General features: G+C 43.0%; 1 protein-coding gene and 1 non-coding gene across 4 annotated transcripts in view; one reads left to right on the top strand and one right to left on the bottom strand.

Annotated features, from left to right (window-relative positions):
* The window catches only part of FHIP1A (FHF complex subunit HOOK interacting protein 1A), a 296,802-nt gene that overhangs the window by 22,648 nt on the left and 251,629 nt on the right, over positions 1–22,525 (top strand). The window lies entirely within an intron of this gene.
* Positions 3,901–4,005, bottom strand: LOC138423019 (U6 spliceosomal RNA). Its single transcript, XR_011250124.1, has one exon. It is a non-coding gene; the product is annotated as a U6 spliceosomal RNA (small nuclear RNA).

Genomic DNA, 22,525 nt, shown 5'->3' with positions numbered 1-22,525 from the left:
ATGCAAATATTTTCTTTGCCTAGGAATAGTATCAAGATTTGTTAGAGAATCCTCTTTTGAATTTGGTCTTTTAAAGGGTGATTCTATGCTAACTGTCTTCTGTGGCAGTTCATTGCTTTTTATTAAATGAGGATCTTAGAAAAAGAACATTTAATGGTCGTACAGAAGACTCACTGTGTTCTCTGCCTGTCTGAGTGAATCTCAGTGAATCCCATCTTGACTGAGTCATAACCTCATACCTTATCAGTGACATTCATCTGTATGAGTGCTGGCTAACCACTCCCCACCTCCCAACAGAACTGTCCCCAGAGGGATTTAAGTGCATTTTGATTGAGATGCACTTACAGTATCATTAAGCTCTTTATTATTATTTTTAAAACTAAATCATCCCCCCTGAAGCTGGGGTCATGGTACTGCGTACTGTGTTTAATGGGCACAGTTCTTGTTCTCATCACTTATCTGATTGCTGTGCTGTTTCCTGTGTGGGAAAGAGAATTGCCCTTCAGGTGAGGTAGTGCCGTTCAGGGACATTATGGTGCCGTGACTCTAAGAAGTCTTGGAAATGATGGCAGTCATGTGCTCAAGTCACCTGTGCTCGCAGGATGAGTGCTGAAGGACTGTAAGGGTATGAAAAATTGATGGAGAATTAATACCTCGTAATGAAAACCCCCTGTGGCTTCCGCAGTGGCTCAGGGGTAAAGAATTCACCTGCCAATGCAGGAGACATGGGTTCTGTCTGTGGGTTGGGAAGAGGCCCTGGAGGAGGAAATGGCAACCCACTCTAGTATTCTTGCCTGGAGAATTCCATGGACAGAGGAGCCTTCTGGGCTACAGTCTGTGGGGTCACAAAGAGTCGGACACAACTGAGCAACTGAGCACCTACACACGAACAAAGCCGGTACTGTTTTAAATAATGGCCCACTCAAGCTCAGTGAACATATATTAAGATTTTCTAACATGAGTTAGAACCATTTAAGACTGATAAAGAAGGGGTAATAGAGGACTTAGGACAGGCTGTTCATTTAGCTATGAAGTGAATAGACTGCTTTGCATGAGAGGTCCTCCTGGCCTTTTAAGGAGGAAGCTGAAGTGAAGAGAGGTTCAACAGCGTGCTCAGAGTCACAGAAGTGAACAGAAACAGAGCCAGGACCCCAGCCCAGACCATTCTGACAGACCGCTGGTGATCGTCCCTCTGCGGTGCTGTCTTTCCCCCGGCATCCTGTGTCATAAGAAATAAAGTGAGTTGTATTTTATTTATTGATCTTTTGGTTGCACCGCACAGCATGTGGAATCTTAGTTCTCTGACCGGGGATCGAACCTGTGCCCCCTGCATTGGAAGCACAGAGACTTAACCACTGGATCACCAGGGAAGTCCCCGGATTCTCCTGTATTGACAGGAGGAAACAAATTCAGGTTTAGAACATAAAAGCTCAAGTAATGTATTAATTTATTAAATCATTTGTTCAGAAATCTACCGAGGACTTCATATGTGTAAAGCACCATGTGTGTTAGTTGCTCAGGTTGTGTCCGACTGTTCGTGACCCCATGGACTGTAGCCTGCCAGGCTCCTTTGTCCATGGAATTCTCCAGGCAAGAATACTAGCGTGTGTATCCATTCCCTTCTCCAGGGGATCTTCCCGACCCAGGGATCAAACCCAGATCTCCTGCATTGCAGATGGATTCTTTACCATCTAAGCCAATGGGTTTCCTATGAAGCACCGTGCTGGGAGCCAGAGTAGGATATCGAGATCACCCAACTGTCAGAGCTTGTAAAATATGTTTAATAATAACTTTTATATACAAGACAGAATTCCTGCAACAGTCTTTGGGGGAGGGTCACTGTGGTGTTCTAGGACTGGCCTAGACACTTGGGATCATTCAGCTGTTTATCAATTCATGCTTAGCTTTGGCTCACCTAGTCTGTGCCTGACACTGTTGTAGTTGCTGGGAAGAAAGATGAGATTAACGCAAGCGAACTCTGTGTTCTCATTTAGTACGTTCTGGTGGGAGAGACACACAATAAGTAAGCAAGAGAAGACTTGTTCTGCAGGGAGTGGAGCTCGGATGGTGTGTGGATAGCTGGCTACGTTAGATTGCAGAGATAAATAAGATTTGAGCCTTGCCCTGGAGGAGGCAGATGCGTAAACAGTGAACTACAGTGGAATCAATATGTGCAGTGATTCATGTAGGAGCAAGACGCTGTGGGTGACTGGAGGGACGTGAGACCTGAGGGGCGACAGGGAGCTGCCCGAACCAGATGTGTGTTTGGGTGGCGATTGTGGAGCAGCCTCAGGCGTAGGCTAGACGGGGAGGGAGCGAGGACAGGGTGTGCTAATTCCTCTCTGGGCTGAGAGCCCTGGACGAGCGCAGGAGGACAGAGAGGAGGAGGTGTTACTTCTCACAGAGAGAAGTACAGAAGGCTTCCTGAGTGAGATGACATCTCAGCTTCATCCTTAAATATGCAGATGTGAAGGGAAGGGCGTCTCATGGGTATACAACCGAGAACAAAAGGGAAGATCCAGCTTATAGCAGGAGTGGCTACACTCAAGGGCCTATAGACTGGCTGGAGCAGAAGCTATGTGAGAAAGAGGGCCATGGGGGCTTAGGTAGGCAGATTTGCTTCAGGTAAGCAGAGGGAACCTATTACAGGTTTCTTTTTTTTTTTTTTTAAGTGGACTGACATAGTCACAACCTTAGGAACATTCTTCTGCAGTAGCATATATGAGAAAGTGGAGTGGAGAGAGAGAGAGTGGAGATGATTCAGGAAGGCGTGTGGTCTGATGACCCTGAGATATTGGGGATATGATCTATAAAAGTGGGCCTGGGACTGGATTAGAGAATGTGGACGGGGAGAATAGTAGGGCAGACTACTGATCGGATGTGGGCAGTTAAGGAAAAGGAGAAAACTGATTGCAAGGACGAAGCCCAGATGACTAAGAGGATAGGATTTTTTTTGTGGGGGGCGGGGGAGGGCACACTATAAGGAATGCAGAATCTTTGTTCCCCAACCAGAGATCAAACCTGTGCCCTCTGCAGTAGAAGCACAGAGTCCTAACCTCTGGACCGCCAGGGAAGTCCCGAGGATGGGGTTTTTATGACTAGCTGAGGATGGCAGAAGGAAAAATGTGTTTGAGAGGTCAGATAGCTAAGATTAGTTTGGGACTTGTGGAGCTGGTACTGGTGGGACCTTGAGGTAGGAATGTCAGATAAGTAAATGAAGATAATACTTTAGCTCTGGGTTGGAAGGTATAGGTTGGAGTGGTAATAGAAAGTGAAAGTGAAAAGTGGTTCCATTTGTGGGCTAGATCACAGTGGCCAGGGACTGACTTGTACAAAGAAAGGAGGTGAGGATGGAAACTTAGGAGCATCATAATTTTGGTGATTTATTTTAATTTTTGTTCTTGCACTTTAGTGCTAATAATCTCCTAAACTACACTGTTGGACTTCCAGCTTTTTACTCTCAGCTCAGTCCACCGTATTGCTGGGAAAATTTGGGCTCCTGGGCTATATGATCTTGATTGCATTGTAGAATTTGGTTTTAATCTGGGACAACGTAAAAAAAAAACACAACAAAAAACAGCTTTGTGACCTTATTTGAGATACTGGAAAATTTTTCCATCATGTCTTTCTGTGTCTCCTAGAGCAGCTGTTTCACAGCAAGTGTTTGGAAACAGCTTTGCTTCCCTGGAGGAGTGGAAATTTTGTTCTTCATAGAAAATCATATAACTGACTACATTTACTTTTTCATCTTGGCTGCTAGGAGGCACTCAGATTCCCTGCTTAGTTGTAGTCACTGTGTAGGACTCAAATAGCTCTCCATATCTGGGTTCTGTACCAATATCTCTTATGCCAGGCACAGTCTTCATTTTCTTCTTTAAGCATTCCTTGGTCAAGGATCTTTAAAAATATCATCAGTTCACAGATTTGTGTGGTATCCCTGTGCAGGGGTCATGCTAATCTTCCCTGGACTGTTCCAGTTTTAATGTATGTGTTTCCCAAGTGAGCTTTGCTTGGTCATGATTTTTAATTTCCTTCTGTAATACATGCATTTCTCAGACCATCTCAGATTCTTTGTAGAATGAGATGTGCATGCATGCTAAGTTGCTTTAATCGTGCCCAACTCTGTGTGACCCTATGGACTGTAGCCCACCAAGCTCCTCTGTCCATGGGATTCTCTAGGCAAGAATACTGGAGTGGGTTGCCATGCCCTCCTCCAGGGGATCTTCCTGAACCAGGGATCCAGTCTGTGTCTCTTACATCTCATGCATTGGCAGGTGGATTCTTTATCACTAGCACCACCTGGGAAGAATGAGGTGAGGACTAGATAGATAGTGCAACTATGCTGATCACTATATGAATGAGTAGGATGTTATAGGTCAGCACATAAATACAAAGACTCACCACATTTTAAATTTATATGTTCTTTGTTTTCTATGAACTTTGTCTTAATTGATAGTTTTTTAGGCAAATGATACATATAGTCGCAGACAATAAAACTGTCAGGCGAGTGTATGCTCCTTGGTCCTTTGTCTCGTCACAGTGATGATTTGGAGCCATTTGGGACATTAAAGCCCTTGGCGCGTCACAGCTCTCTCAGGTCTTGAACAAACCGTGTCATAGCTCTTAGACAAATCAGTGTTACAGTTCTGTTTTATTTAGAAGATAGCAGGAGAATCCATCCTCGAAGAACAGAAGAGAGTGGAGGAGCGTGGCGGGAGGTGGGGGGTGGAGGGGTGGGGGGAGAGAGAGAGAAGAGCGCTTGGCTCCTCCTATCGTATGTTTTCTTCCCCCTGGGCCTGCCCTCTGCAGATTGGGCTCAGCCAGGAGTGCTGCTCTACCTGAAGTCCTCACTCCAGTCCTCGGACCTTTCTTTCACCTTCCTTTGTTCTGTTTTCGAGGGCTTTTCCCTTCTTTGTCTTTTAGCCACCACCATTTTGGACTCCTTTTCTCTATTCTTATGACCAACCTAGAGAGCATATTGAAAAGCAGAGACATTACTTTGCCGACTATGGTCCGTCTAGTTAAGGCTATGGTTTTTCCTGTGGTCAGGTATGGATGTGAGAGTTGGACTGTGAAGAAGGCTGAGCGCCGAAGAATTGATGCTTTTGAACTGTGGTGTTGGAGAAGACTCTTGAGAGTCCCTTGGACTGCAAGGAGATCCAACCAGTCCATTCTGAAGGAGATCAGCCCTGGGATTTCTTTGGAAGGACTGATGCCAAAGGTGAAACTCCAGTACTTTGGCCACCTCATGTGAAGAGTTGACTCACTGGAAAAGACCCTGATGCTGGGAGGGATTGGGGGCAGGAGGAGAAGGGGACAACAGAGGATGAGATGGCTGGATGGCATCACTGACTCGATGGACGTGAGTCTGAGTGAACTCTGGGAGATGGTGATGGACAGGGAGGCCTGGCGTGCTGCGATTCATGGGGTCGCAAAGAGTCGGATACGACTGAGCAACTGAACTGAACTGAACTGCCTGACAAAACTAAATGAAAAATGGTGTAACAGCAGGAGCCAAGTTCATGTGTAGACGTTTGCACACTGACCCTCCACTCTGCCTCTTGATGAGTTATTTATTTCCAGGTGAATGAGTCTTTGTAAAATTGTTGGAAGTTTTGGTCAGTCTGTCATAAGTTGTAATAGTTGTTTCATTTGGAAACTTGGAGTTGATGTTATTAATGGCCTGGGACTAATTGTTGAAATTTGAGCTGACATGATCTAGTAACACTTTTATTTCCAATCAATGTGAGCAAATCCTGCCTCAGAAGACTGGATGTTGTTCACTGTTGAGCAATGAGCAGGTCACTGGGTGGGTGAAAAGAATTGACTTCTTTCTGCCAATCATTCCTGAATTCTGTCCTCTGAAGAAAAGTCTTTTCTTTTCTTTCATAGAAGGAAACTTTTGCGTTCAGCCATTAATCCTTTATAACAAAAGTCTTTTAAATTAAAAAAGCCAAATAATTAAGGGGTATCTGTGATTATTAAATTTGCCCTGTGTAACCTGCAGCAGAAATTCAGCGCCCCGCTCTACCCCACACACCAGTTTTAAACTTGACAAAGTCTTGTCCTTACCTCAAACAACCCTGTCCTTTCTTATAAAATGGGAAAACTATGAACCTATGCTGAGATAAATTTAAGTGGTACAGAAAACGAGAAGTGAAAGGCAAAGAGGAAAGGAAAGATATACCTATTTGAATGCAGAGTTCAAAAGAATAGCAAGGAGAGATAAGAAAGCCTTCCTCAGTGATCAGTGCAAAGAAATAGAGGAAAACAGTAGAATGGGAAAGACTAGAGATCTCTTCAAGAAAATTAGAGATACCAAGGGAACATTTCATGCAAAGATGGGCTCAATAAAGGACAGAAATGGTATGGACCTAACAGAAGCAGAAATTATTAAGAAGAGGTGGCAAGAATACACAAAAGAACTCTACAAAAAAGATCTTCATGACCCAAATAATCACGATGGTGTGATCACCAGCCTAGAGCCAGACATCCTGGAATGCAAAGTGAAATGGGCCTTAGGAAGCATCACTACAAACAAAGCTAGTGGAGGTGGTGGAATTCCAGTTGAGCTATTTTCAAATCCTAAAAGATGATGCAGTGAAAGTGCTGCACTCAACTTGCCAGCAAATTTGGAAAACTCAGCAGTGGCCACAGGATAGGAAAAGGTCAGTTTTCATTCCAATCCCAAAGAAAGGAAATGCCAAAGAATGCTCAAACTACCACACCATTGCACTCATCTCACATGCTAGTAAAGTAATGCTCAAAATTCTCCAAGCCAGGCTTCAGCAATACGTGAACTGTGAACTTTCAGATGTTCAAGCTGGTTTTAGAAAAGGCAGAGGAACCAGAGATGAAATTGCCAACATCCCTTGGATCATAGAAAAAGGAAGAGAGTTCCAGAAAAACATCTATTTCTGCTTTATTGACTATGCGAAAGCCTTTGACTGTAGATCACAACGAACTGTGGAAAAACCTTACCTGCCTCCTTAGAAATCGTATGCAATTTAAAAAGCAACAGTTAGAACTAGACGTGGAACAACAAACTGGTTCCAAATTGGGAAAGGAGTGTGTCAAGTTTGTACATTGTCACCCTGCTTATTTAACTTCTATGCAGAGTATATCATGTGAAATGCTGGGCTAGATGAAGCACAAGCTGGAATCAAGATTGCTGGGAAAAATATCAGTAACTTCAGATACACAGATGACACCACCCTTTGGCGGAAAGCAAAGAACTGAAAAGCCTCTTGATGAAAGTAAAAGAAGAGAGTGAAAAAGTTGGCTTGAAATTCAACATTCAGAAAATTAAGATCATGGCATCCAGTCCCATTGCTTCATGGCAAATAGATGGGCAAACATTGGAAGCAGTGAGAGCTTTTATTTTTTTGGGCTCCCAAATCACTGCAGATGGTGACAGCAGCTATGAAATTAAAAGGTGCTTACCCGTTGGAAGAAAAGCTATGACCAATCTAGACAACATATTATAAAGCAGAGACATTACCTTGCCAACAAAGGTCTATCTAGTCAAAGCTATAATTTTTCTAGTAGTCATGTATGGATGTGAGAGTTGGACTGTAAAGAAAGCTGAGCGCCAAAGAATTGATGCTTTTGAACTGTGGTGTTGGAGCAGACTCTTGAGAGTCCCTTGGGCTGCAAGGAGATCCAACCAGTCCTCCTAAAGGAGATCAGTCCTGAATGTTCACTGGAAGCTGAACCTGAAACTCCAATACTTTGGCTTCCTGATGGGAAGAACTGAGTCATTGGAAAAGACTTGATGCTGGGCAAGATTGGAAGCAGGAGGAGAAGGGGACGACAGAGGATGAGATGGCTGGATGGCATCACCGACTCAGTGGACATGGGTTTGGGTGGGCTGCAGGAGTTGGTGATGGACAGGGAGGCCTGGCATCCATGGCTTCCCAAAGGGTCGGACATGACGGAGCGACTGAACTGAAAACTTTGTGCTGAATTGTCAGTCGTGTCTGACTCTTTGTGACCCTATGGACTGTAGCCAGCCAGGCTCCTCTGTCTATGGGATTCTCCAGGCAAGAATACTGGAGTGCGTTGCCGTTTCCTCCTCCAGGGGGTCTTCCTGACCCGGGGATGTGATCCGCCTATTTTCTGCCACTAACACCACCTGGGAAGAAGTGGTACAAAAAGCTTTGTAGAATTAAGTGAGTATCAGATGAGATATTTTTAGAAAGTTTGTCTTTTAAAACAGTGATTCTAAGATGTCACTTTTATCTGTTTCAGCTGATGACCTCCTTTCTATTTACATGTCAAATGTTGACATCAGAATATCTTTGCGATTCTGTTTGCATAAGGATAAATGAATTCAGTTAAATAACACAGTGGTTTTTACATATTTAGACCCCATATCCAGGTGGGGCTGGTGGTAAAGAACCTGCGCAGGAGGTGTAAGAGACGTGGGTTTAATCCCTGGGTCGAGAAGAGTCTCTGGAGGAGGGCGTGGGAACCCACTGGAGTGTTCTTTTTTGGAAAATCCCCGTGGACAGAGGAGCCTGGCAGGCTGCAGTCTATGGGGTCACACAGAATTGGACACAACTGAAGCGACTTAGCATGCAGGCACTCATTCCCCCCAGAGAAATGCAGTATTCTCAATGTGTCAGTCATGTTTCAGGATCTTTTGCTGGTGTGGAGTTTGCAGTCATGGTGAGCTGAACCTGCCCTTCTGCAATGCATCAGTGTTAGATTTCTTAGTGAGTTTCTCAGCCCTCCTCAAACTTACCCTTATTTATTGTAAAAATATATCCTTAGGATTTTTATTACATTGAACAGAATCCTCTCTCAGTAACCATAGGTTGAATTGCTTTCTAATCTCAGTAGCAAAAATAGTTGTTCTTTCCCTGAGCAGCTGGTTTATTTTTACCCCAGGGACACTGAATCTTATAAGAGATCATGTTTCCCTCTGCATGTTGGCTGCAGCAAAGCTCAGAGTCCCTCCTCCCCCTTAAATGTCTATAACACGTTAATTCAGGCTTTCCTTATACCTTGTGGCTACAGTGCTGGCCACAAGTGGTATACTTATCCATTCCTACTGGTTTTAAAAGCTGTTTGAAGACAAGGATGCTGCTACTCGTGTTTATTTTCTTTCAGTGTTGTCCCAGTGTCTTGCACCATCTGGCACTCAAATAATAGCCATTACTAGACCATTCAAAAATAGCTTCATGTTGGGACCTCCGTGGTGGTAAAGATAAGGAGAAAGAAATATGTAGTATTTCAGGTGGAGGTTCTGAAATACGCTGAAGATCAAAGGGATTGTGTATTTGAAAACATGGTGAAATGAAATAGGATCCTTCTAAGTGTGAGAAAGGAAATGGCAATCCACTCCAGTATTGCCTGGAGAACTCCATGGACAGAGAAGCCTGGAGGGCTACAGTCCAGGGGGTTGCAAAGGCTCAGACACGACTGAGTGACTGTCACTCACTCATTCAAGTATGAGAAAAGAATGTTGAATTTAGGAACCAACAGGTGCTGTTTTCCTCTTTGTGTCTTATCTGAATACACTGATGTATCAAAGTTGAGAGCCTGGCATCTCCCTTACCTTGCTCTCCAGTAAGAAAGAGCAGTTCTCTTCTCTCTTAGGAAAAAGATAACGAGTTACGGGAGGGACAGTTTTATCAGTAAAGGATTAGAAGTTGCTCTGAGATTGATGCAGACAGATAGTGTAGACTACCTACTGTGCTATGCAGATTACATTACCTCTAAAATGGTTGTGAGCTGTAGCCAATGATCCATGTATTCAGCTATTATTCTTTATGATTAAATTCTAGTACAACCAGAAAATGTAGACAGATCCATGTGGTGAATTGTAATAGTATGTAACATGTAGTAAAAACTCTAATAAGGAATTCCATTGAAATGAAAATGAACTTACTAAACTGAAGGCAAAAAGATCATCAGCTTTGGATACAGCGTAACATTTTATGTTATAATTGAATTTGCAAAATCTGTATTTGTATTGAGGAAGGGGAATTTTGTTTTTTAAAAATTTAAAAATGTGTTATATTCTGTTACCATGTTATCATATATTGTTGGTAAACATCATGATTCTAATTTTTCTAAAATGTAATCTAAAATTTTAAACATCAGATGCTTAGAAAAATACTAAGGGAAAGAACTTTTTTCCATTGTATTTCTCTCTCCCTTCCCTTTCTCTGAAAAACCAAAGCATAAGGTTTGTTTAAGTGAAACAAAAACAGGAAAACCAGAATTTCATTTCTTAAAAACTTTGCTTAAGGTCTTGAAGTAATTTCTTTGAAGTAGTATTTAGTTGAAAACATATTGCTGAGGACCCTTTTTTTGAATTACCGAAGTACCGGTTTCTCAGCATAATATTGATTATATTATATAGTATATATTATATTATATTTTAAATTCCCTTTACTTCTAAAGCACATGTACTTCAAATGAAGCTTAAATAGTTGCATTATGACATACAAATATAATCTAACTCTGCCAAGCCCCAGTGAAAAATCTAGATGTCGGTTTTCTGATTAGTGGCAAGAATTATGCTCTCTGCAGGTATGTGTAAGTAATTGAAGGGGTGGCGTGGTGGTAAAGCTACTCACTGTGGAGTCTGACTGACTCACAGGGTTGTTGTGAGGATGAAAATGGTTTATTGTTCATGACAAGGGTCTAGAAGAGTGTCTGGCACAAGTAAGTGCTCGCTTAAGTGTTCGCTATTTTTGTTATTGCTATTATATAGCTAATTATTATATTAGCTTTATATATGTAATTATATAATATAGAAATATTATAGACATGACTATATTCTATAAAATATTATATACTTATAGAATATTATATTAATATTTATTTATGTAATAAAAATATTTTTCCTTGCCTCCAATAGAGTTTGAAGTACTTTTGAAGTGGCTGAAGTGGCTTCTGCTATTAAAAGTTACAAGAAGCTAGAGAGTTCTGGAACTCCAATTCTGCATCCTCCCCCTTAGTTAAATGCTGTGGGGCTCCATTTCCTCACGTGTTAGAGGACAGTTCCCTGGTGATGGGTCTCTGTTATTTAAGCCACAACAATTCTGTGTTGCTTTGATCTTACCTTCTGTGTAAACAAGAAGGTTGAGTTTGTCTGTGTCAGATTCCTTGATCTGGAGTGGTAGAATTTCAGAAGTGAAAAGGGCATTAACCAGATAGTCTGCTCTCTTAGGGAACTCGTCCTGTCTCTTAGTTTCAATTGGTATTTGAGTTTTTTTCTTCTTTAGCTTTTCCTTTTCTTTTTCTCGTCCATCTTTTTTTTCCCCAAACACTTTTTACATGCTTGCAGATATTGTATTTATTGTATTTATTGTTGTTTGTGTCTGTATCCCTCCTTGAATGTAAGCTTCACAGGGGCAGGGACCTATGTCCTTTTTTTGGTTGTCTGGCACGCCGTTGGTTGCCAAACAGGGGCCTCAATAAATGTTGTTGAATAAATGAATGAATCTTCAATTACGTAGTGGACATTTCTATTAATTGATCACTTAGGATTCTCTTCTAAAATAGCACTCTTTCATTGTCTTATTTCCACCAGTGAATACTTTGATGTTACCAAGAGCAAAACCCTAGAGGAGTTGGCAGCCATACCTGAGACAAAGCAAATTAAATGATTTTCAGGGGTGGGCTACCATCTCTGGGGTCGCACAGAGTCGGACTTAGCAGCAGCAGCAGCAGCAGCAGCAGCAGGGGTATTAAGACAGCCACTGCCCCCAAGGCTGTAGGTGCAGAGACAATGGCAGTGCATTTCATAGAGGGTCGGTGGGCCAGGATTTTCTCAAAGAGAATCTTTTGGGCCAGAACTAGCTGCTGCTGCTGAGTCACTTCAGTCGTGTCTGACTCTCTGCAACCCCATAGACGGCAGCCCACCAGGCTCCCCCGTCCCTGGGATTCTCCAGGCAAGAACACTGGAGTGGGTTGCCATTTTCTTCTCCAGCGCATGAAAGTGAAAAGTGAAAGTGAAGATGCTCAGTCGTATCTGACTCTTAGCGACCCCATGGACTGCTGCCTACCCGGCTCCTCCATTCATGGGATTTTCCAGGCAAGAGTATGGGCCAGCACTAGAGGTAATTGCTTAACTGCTCAGGAAATTACTTAAGTTACCAAATCTTAATGCTAAACTCATAGATTCTGCTGGGTTAATATTGCTGATACGTTTCCCTTGTCATGCTAGTTCCAGTGGAGATTCTTTGCTGCTTCTCAACAGAGTCCCAGCTCTGCAGCCTGGCATCCAGTGAACTCCCCCAGAGCCTCCCAGTTCCAGATCACAAGAGTGCCCCTTGTCAGTTCTCTCCTCTGCTGAGGCCTCTTCCTCGGCATCTCCTGCACCTTTCCCGTTCTTGCTTTCATATCCCTCTGTTCACTCTGAACTGTGTTCATCACGTGCTCAGCTTTCCTCCTCCTTCCTGTGTCCACACCTGTCTTCCTTAACCCTCCAGGGAAGCTTTTCAGCCCTTATGTATGTGAAGGCATCTCTGTCGTGTTTTGGCTCCCAGATGTTGCTTGATCCTTGTGTTCCATTTGCGTATTTACTGCTTTCCCTACTTTATGATAACCGTTTTGAGGTAAGGACTAATGGAATAATGGAGTTGGGGGACCCTGGGGATTAGGGAATGATTGAAAATCAGAGCTAAAGCAACACCAGAACAAAACTGAAACAAAATTGATGTAGCATGAGTGTATTTTCCTGCCTGTGAGGGTGTTCTCAAGGGCTTTAGAAATGCTGAGATCAAATCCTTCCTACTGTTTTTGGCATAAAAATGTCTTCTAAATAATTAAATAATGGTAGTAACACCTAGTGATAGTAATGGCCTCAAATTATATTTACTTGGAAATATAGGTAATTGGTGGGGGCCTTCCCAGGTGGTGCTAGTGGTAAAGAACCCACCTGCCAATGCTGGAGATACAGGTTTGATCCCTGGGTTGGGAAGACCCCCTGGAGAAGGCATGGCAACCCACTCCAGTATTCTTGCCTGGAGAATTCCATGGACAGAGGAGCCTTGTGGGTGGGCTACAGTCCATGGGGTCACAGAGTCGGACACGACTGAAGTGACTTAGCACGCACGCACATATATATAATTGACAGTTGAGTTGGCAGTGTGTGTGTGTGTGTATGTAATTTTACTGGTCTGTGAAATCAGAAAGTCTAGGAAAGACAAGTCTGGCTGGTAATCATGGGAACATACACACTGCATCCCCTTACCCTTCACATGGTGGCCCTTCTCTTCCCTGGTCAGTTGCACAGTACAGATCTTCCTTGACTTATGATAGGGTTACATCCCAGTAAGCCCATTGTAAGTTCAAAATATTCTAAGTTGAAAATGCATTTAATACACTGCGCTTACTGAACATCATAGCTTAGCCCAGCCTACCTTAAATGTGTGCAGAACGCTTATATTAGCCTGTATTGGAAAGAATCATCTTAACACGAAGCCTATTTTATAACAAAGGTAATAATATCTCAGGTAATGTATTGAATGTGCTAGGTAGTTAGAATAGGAAAAAGGAGTCCATCATGGCGGTGGCTAAAAGACAAGGAAGGGAAAAGCCCATGAACCAGAGTGAGGACCTCAGGTGAAGCAAACAGCCTCCTGGCTAGCCCAGTTTACAGAGGGCAGGCTCAGGGGGAGGAGAAAAAAGAAAAAACTTATAAAAAGAGGAAACAAAATTGGGCCTCTGGCTCTCTTCTCATGTCTTTTGGGTCGACCTGCCCTTACGCCTTGAGGATGTATTTTCCTTTGCTTGCCAGATAAAACTGAGCTGTAACACTGGGTCCATCTGTCGCTTCAGATTTTTACTGCAGTGAGACAGAACCGAGGAAATTGCACACTGCACACCACCCCCCCCGACAAATATTGATAGTGAAAAACAAAATGATTGATGGGTGTGAATGGTAGTAAGTATATTGGTTGTTTACACTTTTGCGCCTGACTGGGAGCTGCCCAGCATTGCGAGAGTGTATGTACTGCCTATCACTATCATGGAACAAGATAAAAATTCAGAATTCCATGTACCATTTCTACTGAATGCATGTATGGCTTTCGCCCCATCATAAGGTATAAAAATCTTAAGTTGGACAATTCTAAGTTGGAAAATATCTGTATTCAGTTTTCAAGGTCTCATATGGGCTTAAGATTTTCATGTTATGGTTTGACTCTGGTTATCCAGCCAGGAAATGCGTGAAAGAATTTCCTTCTATTTCTTGAACTTCAAAGAATTTTTTTTTTTCTTGTTTGGTTCCGATTAATCTAAACAATGGCATTCTGTACTCTTTTCTAAGTAAATCAGCGTTATTCATGTCATGAAAAGAGAATTTTTGCATGGCTTTCTAATTTTTCAGGCTGATTGAAAAACTCAGTGGGGATACAAAACACATTGATTTGTTCTTTTGCTCCCAAATCTTGCAGCGTTTGTCCTCTTGTTCCATATCGCAAGACAAGTTAACATTCTCCTCCTTTTCCAGTTGTTCCACAATTTCAAGTTTTCATTGAGTACACCGTTTGTTTACTTCTAGACTTTGCCATTTTAATTATTTGGAGCATTTGATCACATACAGCATTTGATCGCCCTGACGTTCAGCTGTACGGCCTGGCTCCGTTTGTGTGCCGTGCTGACAGAGTGACAGGCAGCGGGAGCCCGCGTTGTGCTCTGCAGCCTCGGTGGAGGGAGACTCAGGGTATCCCCATGGTACAGCAGACAGTGTTGTGTCTCCTGGTTTCTGTGTGGCTCCAGAAAGCAGACACTTGCTGTTTTAGTCAGGGTTTATTGGTTGCAAAGAACAGAAGCCCTCCCAAATTAAATAAAATAGAAAAAGACTTAGAGATGTAGGAGTTAACCCATCTCCATGACGCCAGTGGGCCGAATAGGGACTGTGGAATGGGCCCCAAAAAGCCACGAATCGTGGTCTCATTGCCGCCTATCTCATTTTGCCTTTCCTGTGTCTGTTTCCTTCTGATTCCCATGGGCTAACATACCTTCCAGCCTTGACATGAGTTTTTGGTTTTAGGCCCGTGTGAGAGCCTATGTTTTTCCTAAGTCTTTTTCTCAAAAGAGAAAATGTGGTTGGTTTAAGTCAGCTTACAGTTCCATTCCCCTTGGACCAGGCAGCTACCATGGTTCTCTGAATGTCGGAGCTGGCGTGGGGGCATTTAACATGGGACCACTCAGGGTTTCCCAGGTGGCACAGTGGTAAAGAACCTGCCTGCCCACGCAGGAGACGCCAGTTCGATCCCTGGATACACTTGAGAAGGAAACAGCAACCCACTCCAGTATTTTGCCTGGAGAATCCAATGGACCGAGGAGCCTGGTGGGCTTCAAAGAGTCCATGGCGTCGCAAAGAGTCAGACACTGCTGAGCACGCCTGCAATCAGGCAGCATTTAGTTGGAATTCACACCTACTTGCACTGGTTCTTGTCTCTAATCTAGTCTTTCCCGTTTTCTGTCCTTTTGTCTTTTTATTTTTTTAAACATGTTTGAGAAATTTCCTGTCATCTCACAGTACTTTTACAGAATTTTTATTTTGGTGATTATATTTTCAAAAATACTTTTAAAGTTCTTTATTTTTCTCCAGTCATTTTATTTTTGTGCATCTCATTCTTGTTCAGTGGTTGTAATACCTTGAATCTGTTTGAGTGGTATTAGAGCTAACTTCTTTTTAAAGGGCTCTTCTGTTTCCTGAATTAACTCCCTTTCTTCTCAGTGTCAGCTTTTCCCCCCTTAATGTTTCTGATTTTCCTGGTAGACTTAGTTGCTATTCATAATTAACAATAAAGGTCTTTCTCTATTATCTTGCAAAGATCTGTATGTAGAGTCTGTATCTGCTCTACCCCACCTCTCCCTTGAGCAGGAATTCAAAATAGAGCTGTGTATGTGTATGAGTGTGTGGCTTTGCTTCACCCCAGAAGTGCCCTGACAGGGAGGATTTACTCCGAGAAAGCAAAATTCACATCAGACACCTCCGCAGGCCATCTCTCATTTCCTGCTGCCACAGTTGGCTCTGTTCCTTTAGAAACGAACCCCCAGATGCTTGTCTGTCCTTACGCTTGGCGGTGCTGCCTGAAGGCTCTGTTGGAGGGTGGGGAGGCGGGGTGGGTAGCTCGCTATACCCCTCCATCCCTTTTCGCCGCCCCCTACCCTCCTCCCTGCTCTGTGATACCTGCTGACACAGCCTGGGGTCTCCCTGGTGTTCTCTGGAACAGACCATCTCCTTGGTGGCCCTGGGTGGCAGCTGTCCCTCACTGTTTCATCTGACAGCTCATCTCCATCTCCTGTTTTGTTTCCCAGAAGTTTGTTGAAATCTCTTGTCCATTTAAAGTTCTCTTCCAGCAAACTCTTTTTAATCTTACAGAATTCTTCTGTTTTATTTTTTGATGCTTTCACTTCATTAGGGATTCAGGTAGGAGAACCAGGCTATCAACCATCTTGAAACTGACACCTCAAGGTTGTTTTTGAAAAAATAGCATTTGGCCTTTATGTTTTCAAATGAGAGATATATCATGTACATCCATATATAAGTATATATCAGTATATGCATGATTTAAAGAAAAATAGTAAAATTTTGTACCTACTGCATAGCTTAAGAGATGGAACATCACATTTTCAGTATCTTAGAAACCGGTATGTCCTTCTTGATTGTATCATCTTCATCCCGTCTGCCTCCCGTGGTATCCATTTTCCTTCACTTTTTAAGTGACTGCCTTGCCTTTAAGAAAAATGGGTTTGTCTTACATGTATTTATCTCCCAACAATACATTGTTTAATTTTAGCTGCTTTTACTCTTTATATAGAATCATGTAACTTGTATTCTCTCGCTGTGCTGTTTCACTCAAGATTGTTTCTGAGATTCATCCGTGTTTATTCATGAAGCTATATATTATTTACTTTATTGCTGTATAGCATTGCATTTTAAGAATATACCACATTTAATTCTCTTTTCTGCTGCCGATGAACATTTGTGTTGTTGTGTAACTTTTTGCAGTCATGAGAAAGATTGGTATGAACATACGTCCTCTGCATTGCATTTATGCATTGCATTTATGCATTGCATTTGTGTTAGAGTTTCTCTAAATGTATAAACCTAGAAGTGGAATTGCTGGGTCATAGAGTATATATATGCACATTTAATTTTACTAGGTGATGACAGCTCTTTTCCAGAGTAGTTGTATCAGTATAGACTACACTCGTGTGTGAAATTGCCTTTGGCCTGATGACCTTTGTGTGATAAGATTTCAAATAGTTTTGCCTGTTTGGTGGGTATGCAATCGTATCTTACTGTGTGTTTTTAAAATTGAGGTATAATTTATGTGTAATACAGTTTACCATTGTGACTTTACTTTTCAGTTTCTTGATTGTTAATGAGGTTAACGATATATTGACTAGGCTTCCCTGGTGGCTCAGATGGTACAGAATCTGCCTGCAAGGCCGAAGACCTGGGCTCAACCCTTTCATGTTTTCTCTGTTCTCCGGTGAGCGTTTGCTATGTTTTCCCAGTTTTCTGTTACTGACTGGGGGGTGTTCCTCGTATATTCTGAATATATGAGAGAGAAAGAGAGAAGCTGTGATATGTGGTGGAATTTATTTTTTGGGGGCAGTGTCCATTGCACCAGGAGGAAAGGAAAAGGCCGCGCACATATGACCAGCAGTCAGTGTTCTTGCAGCTGTGATGAAAGCATGCTAACTTTTTCTCTGTTTACTTGTGGTTAATCTTTGACAGAATTGAAAAGTAGGTTTTGGCACTTTAAAATTTTTGGAATCTTTTTTTTCCAATCCCTCCTCCTAATCTACCCCTATTGTGAAATAATTTTGGTTGAAAACATACCCTTGACATTCAGTAACTCTGAGCGTTTTCTGTGAAGTGCGTGCTATTCAAGTTGAAGTACAAGCCTGTGAAGCTTGATGCTCACAGATCTCAGTGTTTCAGTGGTGTCAGACTGCAGGGCGGCCAGCACCCGGGGAACAGAGGAGTTGGGCGGTGCGTGCTGACCCAGGTTGCTAATTTGGGTATTTTTACCCCAAATCTCTAAAGGTATTCTTCCTGACTTCCTGGATAACGCATTTCAGAAATTTAATAGAAAAGTCAGTGGGCTTTGTAAAATGATAGCATTACTTACTAACCATTCTTTTCTCCATTTAACCGTGTACTCTGACTTAAGGGACATTTTCTTTTAAGTAGTGATGTATCTATAAAGAAAAACTGTACAAGTGGTTAAAATGGTAAATTTTATGTTATGTATATTTCACCAGAATAATATTAAAAAAAAAAACCTCACGGCTGAAAAAAAGTTTTTAGAAGATTTAGGACTTTTAACAAAAATGCAGAGATGACACTCTGAAGTAGTGTATCCCGAGCTAACTAGCAATACCTCTTTTACATAAGTTGTCATGATTATTCCTTTAAGAAGGTTTACTTGTTTTGAGTTTTTGTAAATTTTGGAGTGCATTTTCAAGGACAGTATTTTCGTTTACCTTCTGTTTTTCATCCTGGCAATCACTCACCCCTTTGCTGCAGCCTCCCCGGGCCTTCTTTCTTCTCCTCTGATCACATCCTTTCCCATCCTCAGAGCCTCCCTCAGATTGTTCTTTCCCCTGTGCCTGCTCTCATTTGTTTTATTATGTTGTTATTTTAAAAATGTGATCAAATATACATTCTGTGGGCTGAGTTGTATCCCCCCGGCACAAGTTATATACTGAAACCCTAATCTCCAGTACCCCAGAATGTGAGTATAATTGGAGATAGGGTCTTTAACGAGGTAAGCTAAAATGAGATCCCTGGGGTGGGCCCTAATCCAGTAAGACTGTGTCCTGATAAGTAGAAGAAATCTGGGCAGAGCACAGTTACAGAGGGAAGACCGTGCTGGAGGCACGGGGAGAAGGCGGCTGTCGATGACTAAGGAGAAAGTCCTCAGAAGAAACCAATGCTGCTCACAGCTTGATCTTGCACGTCTAGCTTCTGAGACTGTCAGAGAATAAATGTCTGTTTTTTAAGCTGTGGAACTTTATTATCATAGGCCTGCATGCTAAGTCGCTTCAGTCATATCCGACTTTGTGCAACCCCTTGGACTGTAGCCCGCCAGGCTCCTCTGTCCATGGAATTCTCCAGGCAAGAATACTGGAATGGGTTGCCATGCCCTCCTTCAGGGGGTCATCCTGACCCAGGGATCGAGCCTGTGTCTCCTGCATTGGCGGGGGGGTTCTTCACCACTGTTGCCACCTGGGAAGCCCAGTGCACACTAACATCATATGTAACATAAAGCTTACGAGGTAACCACTTGTAAGCATACAGTTCAGTGGCTGTATTCACATTACTGTGCAACCATCCTCACCCTCCACCTTCAGAACTTTTGTCTTCTTGCAAAACCGAAATTCTGTACCCTGTTCTCCCTGCGGACATGGCTTAGTGACCGAACAGCGAGAGCCCAGCCCCTGGCAGCCACCCGTGTACTTTCTGCGCCTATGACTTTGAGCACTCTGGGTCCCTCATATATGTGAAATCAGACAGTATTTGTTCTTTTATGACTGGCTTACTTCACTTAGTATTCTGTCTCAAGATTCATCCAGGTGGTAGCATGTGTCAGAATTTCCCTCTCTTTTATGACTAATATTCCATTTTATGCACATACGCCATATGTTGTTTATTGGATGGTCATTTGGGTTGCTTTCACCTTTTTGGCTATTGTGAGTGATGGTGCTATGAACATGGGTATGCAGACACCTCTCTGAGATTCTGCTCTCTTTTGGGTCTATGTCTAGAAGTGAAATTGCTGGGTCATGTGGCATCTCTGTTAGTTGACAATTAATGTCTTGAGGAGCCACCGTATGATTTTCCATGGCGCCATTTCACATTCATGTCAGCAGGACACAGTTTCAGTTTCCCCACATCCTCACCAAAGTTTGTTATTTTCTGGGTTTTTTTGGGTAGTAGAAATTGAATTACTGCATATCAGAACTTTCAGGTATAATTCCATGCCCTTTTAATTTTTTTGTGGGAAGGAGGTGATAAAATATGGCTTTTTAATTATCACTGCATTAATCAAAAAGAGTTGATTCTCAAAGGGTTGTGATGTGGCATCTGTCTTCTTGCTTCAGGCGGGACACCTTGGAGGCCCACCAGGAAGCGTTGGAGTTACTGGTGTGAAGTCACCGACAGCCATTTTTTTTTGCTGTTGGGCCCAGGAACTTTGTTCTTGTAGTAACTTCGGATCTGCTTATGCGACGTGGTACCAGCTATGACGAAAATAGGCATTTCTCAGGACGGAGGCCCTGTGAGATAGCTGTTTTGCGGAACTAAAAAGGCTAGCGAGTTTCTTATGTGTTCCCCCAGGGCAAATTTTCATTTTCCTAAGTGTTTACAGCTGTGTTTGTTTAAAACACTCATGTACCTAACAATTACAGTCCTGTGAAGAAAACAGAGCAAGTTAGACAAATTAGGCCTAAAAAGCATCTCAAGCAGAGGTTGTGGTAAAACAGGAAGCTTGAGAGATGCACAGCGGCTTCCTCAGGGCATTTTTGAAATCATGGAAGAGCTGTATGTTCGACGGTAAACGTCGCACTGCCTTTACACTCAGAGAGGTTCTGAATATTTATAAACACACCCCTTAAGACTGTGAAAAAGGAAAGTTTTCTGTGGGTTAATTTTTTTTCTTTCCTTGTCCACTTGTGTGGATATCACTTAGCAACAACAGCAGTTCTTGGGTTAACAGCGGCAAAAGAGAAATTCTTTACTGTGGTTAGTGACAGGTGGAGCCACCCAGTCTCACTGGGAGATCAGATACCAGCGTTCACCTCGCCTACACTTTGTCATTCTCAGCTGCAGTTTGTATAGGTGATTTTGACTAGGAAGCAGCTCAGTTTAACAATCACAAGTACTAAGGCTTAGCAGCAGCATCACAATACCCAGCAAAATTAATTTTATGCACGCAACTTATGTTTTTCTTTGTATGGTTTGTACACCCACTGGTTTGAGAATTCACAGTAAAGAATGTAACGGTGTTTCCTCTCTTATTAGCCTTTTCCTCAGGGTCGCTGTAGTAATAATGCCTTGTCTAAGAACCCTGAAAACTCTGCCAGGGCTTCGCAGGCCGTGGAAACTGAGATAACCACTGCTGTCATTGAAGGTGGCAGGTCATGCCCCAGCAGGGATCAGCTACTCCTGCCTCATGCTGCTTGCTGGTTGAAGTTCTCTTGGGATCATAAAACTGGCAGAGGAACCCTCGTCTCGGGTCGTGTGCCCTTGCACGGGGATGATGGAAGGAGCAGGAGTCGGTTGCCTTGCTTCCTTGAAACGTGCCCCACCCCGGGCCCCCGGCCTGTCCCCCTACTGTGTAAGTTCAGAGCCGACTCAGGGAGGAACACCTTCTTCCTTCATTGCTTCGGGTGTTTCCTGAAAGCCTTCCCGTCAGTCCTGATCTGGGTTAGTGGGAGCCCTCCTCAGTCGTTGCCACTACACCTCCCGCACGCTGCCTCTCAGTTCAGGCACTTCAGTCGCTCAGTCGTGTCCGACTCTTTGCGACCCCGAGGACTGCAGCACGCCAGGCCTCCCTGTCCATCTCCAACTCCCAGAGTTTACTCAAACTCGTGTCCATTGAGTAGGTGATGCCATCCAACCATCTCATCCTGTGTCGTCCCCTTCTCCTCCTGCATTCAGTCTTTACCAGCATCAGGGTTTTTTTTTTCAAGAGAGTCAGTTCTTCGCATCAGGTGGCTAAAGTATTGGCTTTTTAGCTTGATCATCATCCTTCAATGAATATTGAGGACTGATATCCTTTAGGGTGGTCTGGTTGGATCTCCTTGCAGTCCAAGGGACTCTCAAGAGTCTTCTCCAACACCACAGTTCAAAAGCATCAATTCTTCGGCACTCAGCTTTCTTTATAGTCCAACTCTCACATCCTTACATGACCACTGGAAAAACCATAGCCTTGACTAGATGGACCTTTGTTGGCAAAGTAATATCTCTGCTTTTTAATATGCTGTCTAGGTTGGTCATAACTTTTCTTCCAAGGAGCAAGTAAGTGTCTTTTAATTTCATGGCTGCAGTCACCATCTGCAGTGATTTTGGAGCCCCCCAAAGTAAAATCTGTCACTGTTTCTACTGTTTCCCCATCTATTTCCCATGAAGTGATGGGATCAGATGCCATGATCTTAGTTTTCTGAATGTTGAGTTTTAAGCCAACTTTTTCACTCTCCTCTTTCACTTTCATCAAGAGGTTCTTTAGTTCTTCTTCGCTTTCTGCCATAAGGGTGGTGTCATCTGCATATCTGAGGTTATTGATATTTCTCTCTGCAATCTTGATTCCAGCTTGTGCGTCTTCCAGCCCAGCGTTTCTCATGATGTACTCTGCATAGAAGTTAAATAAGCAGGGTGACAGTATACAGCCTTGACATATGCCTTTTCCTATTTGGAACCAGTCTGTTGTTCCATGTCCAGTTCTAACTGTTGCTTCCTGACCTGCATACAGGTTTCTCAAGAGGCAAGTCAGGTGGTCTGGTATCCCCATCTCTTTAAGAATTTTTCAGAGCG

The sequence above is a fragment of the Ovis canadensis genome, chromosome 17 (assembly GCF_042477335.2).
Source record: "Ovis canadensis isolate MfBH-ARS-UI-01 breed Bighorn chromosome 17, ARS-UI_OviCan_v2, whole genome shotgun sequence".
Lineage (NCBI taxonomy): Eukaryota > Metazoa > Chordata > Mammalia > Artiodactyla > Bovidae > Ovis > Ovis canadensis.
Note: the sequence above shows the minus strand (reverse complement) of the source record. Positions and strands in the feature narration are given on the sequence as shown.